The sequence below is a fragment of the Trichechus manatus genome, unplaced genomic scaffold (assembly GCF_000243295.1).
Source record: "Trichechus manatus latirostris isolate Lorelei unplaced genomic scaffold, TriManLat1.0 scaffold00181, whole genome shotgun sequence".
In the NCBI taxonomy this organism is placed as follows: Eukaryota; Metazoa; Chordata; class Mammalia; order Sirenia; family Trichechidae; genus Trichechus; species Trichechus manatus.
Genome location: NW_004444117.1, coordinates 1,767,325 through 1,775,894, shown reverse-complemented (window position 1 = coordinate 1,775,894; position 8,570 = coordinate 1,767,325). Strand labels below are relative to the sequence as shown.

The 8,570-nt window shown below is 38.7% G+C and overlaps 1 protein-coding gene across 1 annotated transcript in view; it reads right to left on the bottom strand.

The window, feature by feature from the left end:
* ZFP2 (ZFP2 zinc finger protein) overlaps positions 1-8,570 on the bottom strand; it is a 47,638-nt gene that overhangs the window by 20,574 nt on the left and 18,494 nt on the right. Inside the window, exon 3 of the mRNA XM_023741437.1 lies at positions 6,517-6,609. The gene's annotated coding sequence lies outside the window, so the exon portion shown is untranslated. The remainder of the gene's footprint in view (positions 1-6,516; positions 6,610-8,570) is intronic.

Sequence of the window (8,570 nt, the reverse complement as noted above, 5' to 3'; positions counted from 1 at the left end):
ATGGTGGTAATTGGGCACCATCTAGTTGTTCTAATTGCCAACCTTTTGGTTAGCAGCCAGAGTACTTTAACTACTGTACCACCAGGGCTCCTTCCCTAGTTAATCAGTAGGATTTATTAATTTTGGTACTCATCAGGATATAAGCAGGAGTCCCTAGGGCCAAGATATCTGGTAAAGCCCAAATCCTTCAGTATCTATGGCTGGAACAGGCCATAATAGAGATCAAAAGCTTATAGAGTAATTGGGGAGGGGTAAGGTTGGTAATCAGGTCCTGCTCTTACTAGCTCAAGCTGATTTAGTCCTTCTAGCCTTTAACATTGAGCCCTGGTTGCATAGTGGCTAAGGCTCAGCTGCTAACCAAAAGGTCAGCAGTTCAAATCCACCAGCCGTTCCTTGGAAACCCTATGGGGCAGTTCTACTCTGTCCTATAGGGTCTCTGTGAGTCGGAACCAACTCGACAGCACCTAACAACAAGAAGCCTTTAATATTCCTTCCATCCCTTTGTAATAGTTAAACTACTCCTGCTGTCTGACTGGACTTCTTAACCCCCTACAATGCATTCTCCATACAACAGCCAGAATAGTCTTTTGAACATGATAAACCATTCAAAAAACATTTATTGAGCCAGGCAACGTTCAAGGTGCTAAGGATATACAGCACTGAACACAACGAATTTCTGCCCTTATGGAGAGGAGGAAGGGCAACTAACATAATAAGTAAAATGTTTAGTATTTAAGTAGTAGTAATCGCTATGGAGAAACATATAACAATAAAATGGAAACAGGGAGTATGGTGGGTGAGGAGGGAGGTTTGCAATTTTAAATAGTGTAGTCAGGAAAGACCTGGCTCACCTGCTTAAAGATCTTCACTGACTTCCCATTAAATAGAGAATAAGATTCAAACTCTTTGCTATGACCTACAAGAGTCTACATGATCTGGCCCTTGCCCACCTCAGCCATCTCATCTCATACTGTGCAACTGTCTCCTATATTCACTGTACTCCAGCCACACTGGCTTCAGTTCTTTCTTCAAACAACAAACTTGTTCCCATTTCAGGGCCTACACATTTGTTATTCCCTTTGATTGAAGTTTCCACAGATCTCCACAGCACATAATCTCTTGGCCACTCAGGTTTCAGTTCAAATATCATTACTATTCCAATCACTGTCTTATCATACGCCTTACCATTGTCTATCATACTTTTCACACTCCTTTCTATGTGAACTTTTCTCAATGTGTTTGTTTACGTGTTCGGTGTCTGTCCCTCCAAACTAGAATGCAAGCTTCTTGAGAACAGAGACCTTTACTTCTGTGGTGCCATTTCCCCAGCTCATAAAACAGCACCCAGCACACAGTGTAACTCCGTAAGTATTTGTTGAAAAAGTGAATGAAATTATGAAGCCAGAAGAAGGATAGATAACATTTAATAACAAATTGAAATAAGTGTATGAAGACATTTCAGTGCTCGAAGTGAGATGAGGAAGGTTTATAGAAAAATTTGGGGTGTCTGTGTATTATCAGTTAATGCTTAATACACACACAGAGTCTTCACTTTAAGACAAGCCCTTGACATGTCAGCATGAAGTAGATAGGGACTCTGAAATAGTATATAATTCTTTCTTTTTACACACACACACACATAATATATCTCTGAAAATTATTCAAGATCATCTGTGTAAAACACAAATAGACTTACATGTTTAGGGATAGAGATTCTAACTCTGGAGAAGTTAAAAATACTATAGAATCCCTAACTATACCTCAGCTTTTAGACATTTTCTTTGATAATATAATTCTTATACTTCATATATGTTCTTAAATTTTGTTTCCTTCATAACTGAATATCATCAACTGATTTAAGTCTAATGGCCATGGATTAAAGGCTAAAAATTCACTGCTTTCCACATTAGTAATAATTTCCATCTTTGTTTCAACATTAACAAGTTAACTAGTGAAAATACTGCCACTAGGAACAGCACCTCTTTCTTTACATTTCCTACTCCTTTTTTATAAAATAGGAGCAAAATTCAACAAAGTATTTAACAGCTATATAAATAAAAACTTCAGTACAGAAGAGAAGACGAATCTGCTGAAATTAAGCTGTTAGTCAACATTCAGTGCATTCCCCAGGTAATGTATAAAAGTAATGACTCTAGAGGCAATTTAGGGCTATCAATGCATAATGTACAAAAGTAAGGGTGATGATACAAATCTAAAATAAAAGTCATACACTTGCAAATATAATAGTAGGATATCTACCAAAGTGCTAGGAGGGATTTTTTTTATCTTCTCTAAATGTTTTCATAAGGAGCTACCATGGATTGGATTGTGTCCCCCAAAAACATCTGTCAACTTGGCTGGGTCATGATTCCCAGTATTGTATAATTGTGTACCATTCTGTAATCTGATGTGATTTCCTTATGTGTTGTAAATTCAATCACTATGATCTAATAAGATGGATTAGTGGCAGTTATACTGATGAGGTATACAAGATTGGATAGTGTCTTAAGCCAATCTCTTTTGAGATATAAAAGAGAAGCACGCAGAGACACCTGGGAACCTCATACCACCAAGAGGGCAGTGCCGGGAGCAGAGCGTGTGCTTTGGACCTGAGGTTCCTGCGCTGGGATGTTCCAAGACCAAGGGAAGACTGATATATCACAAGGACCTTCCTCCAGAGCCAAAAGAGAGAAGGCCTCCCCCTGAAGCTGACGCCCTGAATTTGGACCTGTAACCTGCTGGACTGAGAGAGAATAAATTTCTCTTTGTTGAAGCTATCCACTTGTGGTGTTTCAGTTAGAGCAGCACTAGATGACTAAGACAGGAGCCCTGGTGGTACAATGGTTAAGCACTCTGCTGCTAACTGAAAGGTTGGTGGTTTGAACTCACCCAGCAGCTCTGCAGGGAAAAAGACCTGCTGATCTGCTTCCGTAAAGATAACAGCTAAGAAAACCGTAGGGGGCAGTTTTACTCTGTCACCTAGGGTCACTATGATTCAGAATTGACTTAAGAGCACCCAAAGACAACACAAATATTTTCATATACGTATGACACTTTGTAATGAGAATAAAAATTATTATTTTGAGAAAATAATACAACCCAAAATTTAGCATACAATTAAGGACTAGATTAATGAGTTCTGATAAGATATAAACAGTGTTTCCTTTAAAATTTAAGGTAAGATATGAATAACAAAATAAAATAGAGTGATAAAGGATTTCATGATAAGAAAGAGACAAAATAGTCAAAGTCAGCTTCATGGTAAAAGCATAACTTCATATTAAAAGCAGGAGGCAGAATCTGTGTATGGAGAAAGGGAAGGGAAGAGGGTGGTATTAAGGCAGGAAGCTGAGGCTTAACCAACAGCATTCAGTCTATAGTCATCCATCCACCAGTATACTATGGAACATAAATCCAGAACATTAAGAATGGTTTGACAGAAATGATAAGTAGGCCTGGGGTGGGGGGTAGTGAGGGAGGAATGACTACAAGAAAATTAGGCCAGGATAGCGAAGTGCTGTTTTTCTAGACGTACTAGGAAATAGGGAGTCAGCAAAGAAAGGAAAGAGAGCTATGATATTTTTGGAATTAGCATTAAACTTGGAGTCAAAACCAAACCAAACCAAACAAAAACCCTCTGTTCAAATTCTGGCACAGTATTTCACCTCCCTGAGCCCATTTTTGCCCCTATAAAAGGGAATAACAATATCTACCCCATAGGTTTGTTATGATGAATAAATTAGATGATGGCTGGGAAAGAGCCGAGCACAGTACTCAATCGATGCTTTCTGTTCTTGGTTTTGGGCAGGATAATAAGAGGACTAAATGGTACATTAATCTGGCAGTAACATCCCAGAAAATCTGGAAAGAACAAGATCTGGAATTTGCAAATCATCATGTTTTCTGGGCTCCATTCTCTTCCTCTGCTTTTCTATATCTTTAGAGTCTCCTTTCCTAATGGATGATCTCTGCTCTTGAAAATGCATTCGTCTCTCCCTTGTTTAAAAAAAAAACAAAAACAAAAAAAACAGAGGCACTGCTCTCTACCTCAGACTTCTTTTGGTTCTTGCCCTTTCTTCCTTTGCCTTCTAAGCTAACCTTGTTGAAACAACAGTCTCTATGTAAACATTTTTACTTATTTGCTGTCTTTCACTTTTCTATTCACAGCAAATTTCTCTCAGCACTAAAAGTGCTCTTTTCCTGGGTCACAGACCACATCTTTATCACCAAATCCAACAGACATTTTTCAGGTCTTATCTTACTTGACTCATAGAAATAAAAGATATGATAATAGAAATAAATTTTTTCACAGAATGACTGAAAGGTGGTTTAAAGAAATCTTCATACCTCCTAGCACGCTCCTCTTCCAACAATGCCAAACAATCTCCCACCGCAGGGTCTTTGCTCTTGCTGTTCCCTATGCTAAGAATGTTGTCCAGCATGGCCCATCAGTTTGAGTATCTGTTCAAAAGTTACCTTAAAGGAGAGGCCTTTCCTGATCATCCCCTATAAAACAGCAACCCCCCCACTCCATTCCCATTAACTAATCTAGTTTCCTTAATCTGCTTTATTTTTACACATAAGCACCTATCACTGTATTATATCATATTCATCCCCTCTCTCTCCTCCTTTCTTTTCCTCCTCCCCTCCTGTCTTAGTTATCTAGTGCTGCTCTAACAGATATACCACAAGCAGGTGCCTTCAACGAACAAAAATCTATCTTCTCACAGGTTAGGAGGCTAGAAGTCCAAATTCAGGGCATCAGGTATAGGGGAAGGCTCTCTCTCTCTGTCTGCTCTGGGGGAATGTCCATGTTTCTTTTCAGCTAATATTCCTAGGTTCACTGGTGATCACATGGTTGTATCTTCCCCTCCATTTGTGCTTGCTTGCTTGATTGCTTAATCTGTTCTTTTATATTTCAAAAGAGACTGACTTAGGGCACACCCTACACTAATACTGCCTTATTAGCATAACAAAGAAAACTCATTCCCAGATGGCATTATAACCACAGGTATAAAACCAAAACCAAACCCATTGCCATCTAGTCAATTCTGACTCTTAGCCGACCCTACAGGACAGAGTAGAACTGCTGCATAGGGTTTCCAAGGAGCAGTTGGTGGATTCGAACTGCCGACCTTTTGGTTAGCAGCCTGAACTCTTAACCAATGCACCACCAGGGCTCCGATCACAGGTATAGGGGTTAGGATTTATAACATTTATTTTGGGGTGACAGAATTCAATCCTTAACATCTCCTCTCCCCTCTCCCTCCTTCCCTTCTTTCTTTCTTTCTTAATTTATTGTTTCCCAGTGGAATATAAGTTTCCATGAGGAAACTGTTTTGTTTATTGCTGAATTCCCAGTGCTAGGAACAGGGCCCAGTGCTCAATAGATATTTGCTGACTAAGTAGATTATTTACATAAAAATAAACAGTAATCAAAAACAGAGAAATCTGTAATCAAAGCAATTAAAGCTTCCTCAAGGAATTATTTTATACCTAATAAATTAGTATTAAAAGTATAAAATAATCTCCTAAATTATACAGTATGTAGAAGAGTCATAAAAATGTATTTTTCTCCTCCTAGAATCCTGTGCTTTAAAAAGCTTACTGGAAACCAGCAGTTATGGTCTTAAATTTTTTTTCCTATTAATACATTTTTTAATAATTTATTTTATTGCTTTATACTTAGCTAGCACAACACTATCCAGAGATCAAATAAATATTTGCCTATTTTTTTAATTAAAAATATGCATCAAAAGAAGTAGTGATCAACGCTTGCATAAAGTAAAGATAAAGGTGTAAGATGCATTTGTTTAGAGAAAAGTTAGTGATAACATCTAAAAGAGAAATTTCAGCTGTGATAGGGGTTAGAAACCAGATAACAAAGATAAAGAAGCATTATATGTTTGGAGGAGAATGGAATTGAATGCATAGTAGATACAGATTAAAAATAAGAGAATGAGAAAGGAAATATATAAAATGTAAGGTTGACAGAAGAAAAGGCAACGCCAAAGTTGTTTTTCGTTTGCTTTTAAATGAAGACCTGTGTAAAATACCTGTACAAGGTAGAGGAAGAGAAAACTTAATTCCCTTCAAATGAGAAAAAGCTTACAAATACTTAAATGAATAAAGTAAAGGGACCTCTGGATATAGGTTAAGATTGAGGAAAAGAAATATTTGGAAAAGAAAGTCAGGGCCCAGAGGACATAGCAAGACAAGGATTCGAAGTACAGATGAAAACAGAAGAGGAAATAATTACTAACATTTATGGAATGCTCAGTATGTTGCAGGCAATGTGTAAGTGCCTCAAATGTGATAACTCATCAAATCCTCATCACGTAAGGAATGTGGAAGTCAGAATCAGATCCAGGGAGAAGAGAAATATCAGTAACTTGGAGGTAATTGAAAGAATACAATCAAATGGTCATATTCTCTCCAGAGACCCAGAAATCCCTGAAGGGATTTCTCCCCAACAGGACACACACATGTAACAAGTCCTTGCAGCCTGATACGTACCTGGAGAGAGGCAACCCAGAAGTTCTTTTTCCCCCCAGCTCAGTTCTTCTTGTTCCAGCTGGGAAATAACATTTGGTTTGGAAAGCTGATGCCCTGCTAGGGAGGAAAGACACAGAATTTAGGTTCTGAACGGAGTATAAAACCCAATTCCAGCACTTGTTCTTATTCCTTCCCCTCAGGGCTTCTGAAGAAATAAGTGTGAGGTCTAATGCTTCTCATTTTCAATTCTGTGCAGAAAAGGCATTTCACCTTGGAAAGAAGGGACACCAAACAAACACCCTAAAACAAGGTCCTACAAAATCAGGGATTACAAGTCTAAATTCATGAATTTCAGGGGCTGTACAGCATTGAGAAAAAAAAAGTGTGAAAAGTAGGTTTTTATTTTTTATTGTAGTTTAGATGAAGGTTTACAGAACAAGTAGTTTCTCGTTAAACAGTACACATATTGTTTTATGACATTGGTTAACAACCCCATGACCTGTCAATACTCTCCCCTCTTGACCTTGGGTTCCCTATTACCAGCTTTCCTGTCCCCTCCTAAGCTTTCCTGTCCCCTCCTGCCTTCCAGACCCTGTCCCTGGGCTGTTGTGCTCCATTAGTCTTGTTTTGTTTTATGGGGCTATCTAATCTTTGGCTGAAGGATGAACCTCGGGAGTGATTTCATTACTGAGCTAAAAGAGTGTCCAGGGGCCATACTCTTGCGGCTTCTCCAGTCTCTGTCAGGCCAGTAAGTCTGCTCTTTTAAGTTAGAATTTTGTTCTACGTTTTTCTCCAGCTCTGTCCGGAAACCTCTGTTGTGATCCCTGTCAGAGCAGTCAGTGGTGCTAGCCGGGCACCATCTAGTTGTACTGGGCTCAGGTTGGTGGAGACCATGGTAGTTGTGCTCCATTAGACCTTTGGACTACTCTTTCCCTTGTGTATTGTATTCTTCATTCTCCCTTGCTCCCAAAGGGGTAAGACCAGTGGAGTATCTTAGATGGCTGCTCATAGGCTTTTAAGATGCCAGACGCTACTCATCATTTTCTTTATAAACTATGTTATGACAATTGAGCTAGATGTTCCCTGACACCATGGTCCCCACAGCCCTCAGCCCAGCAATTCGGTCCCTCAGGGAGTCTGGATGTGTCTATGGAGTTGCAATGACTTTTCCTTGTACAAGTTGTGCTGGCTTCCCCTGCACTGTGTACTGTCTTGCCCTTCACCAAAGTTATCAATTATCTATTGTCTATTTAGTATTTCCCCCACATCCCTTCCATCCCCTGTAACCATCAAAGACGGTTTCTTTTTGTGTGTAAACTTTTTTGTGAGTTTTTACAGTAGTGGTTTCATACAATAGTTGTCCTTCTGTGACTGACTTATTTCACTCAGCATAATATCCTCCAGTTTCATCCATGTTGTGAGATGCTTTGCAGATTCATCATTGTTCTTTATCGTTGCACAGTACTCCATTGTATGTATGTACCATAGTTTGTTTATCCATTCATCTGTTGATGGGCATCTAAGTTGTTTCCATCTTTTTGCTATTGTGAACAATGCTGTAATGAACATGGGTGTGCATATGTCTATTCATGTGATGGCTCTTATTTCTCTAGGATATATTCCTAGCAGTGGGATTGCTGGATCATATGGTATTTCTATTTCTAGCGTCCTTTTTTTTAAAAAAGAAAATTTTTATTGTACTTTAGATGGAGGTTTACAGAACAAATAGTTTCTCATTAAACAGTCAGTACATGTACTGTTTTATGACATTGGTTAACAACCCCATGACATGTCAACACTCTCCCTTGTCGACCTTGGAGGACCTTTTTTTTTGGTGAAAATGTACATAGTCAAAGATGCGCTATTTCAAAAATTTCTACATGTATAATTCAGTGACATCAATTACATTCTTCCAGTTGTGCTGCTATTCTCACTGTCCTTTTCCAAATTATTCCATCACCATTATCTTCAACTCACTGTCCCCTAGGCTTCCCATCAAACCTTTTGAGTTGCTGTTGTCAATTTGATCTCACATAGATAATTCTTTTTATTTTTGTACCTTAGATGAAGGTTTA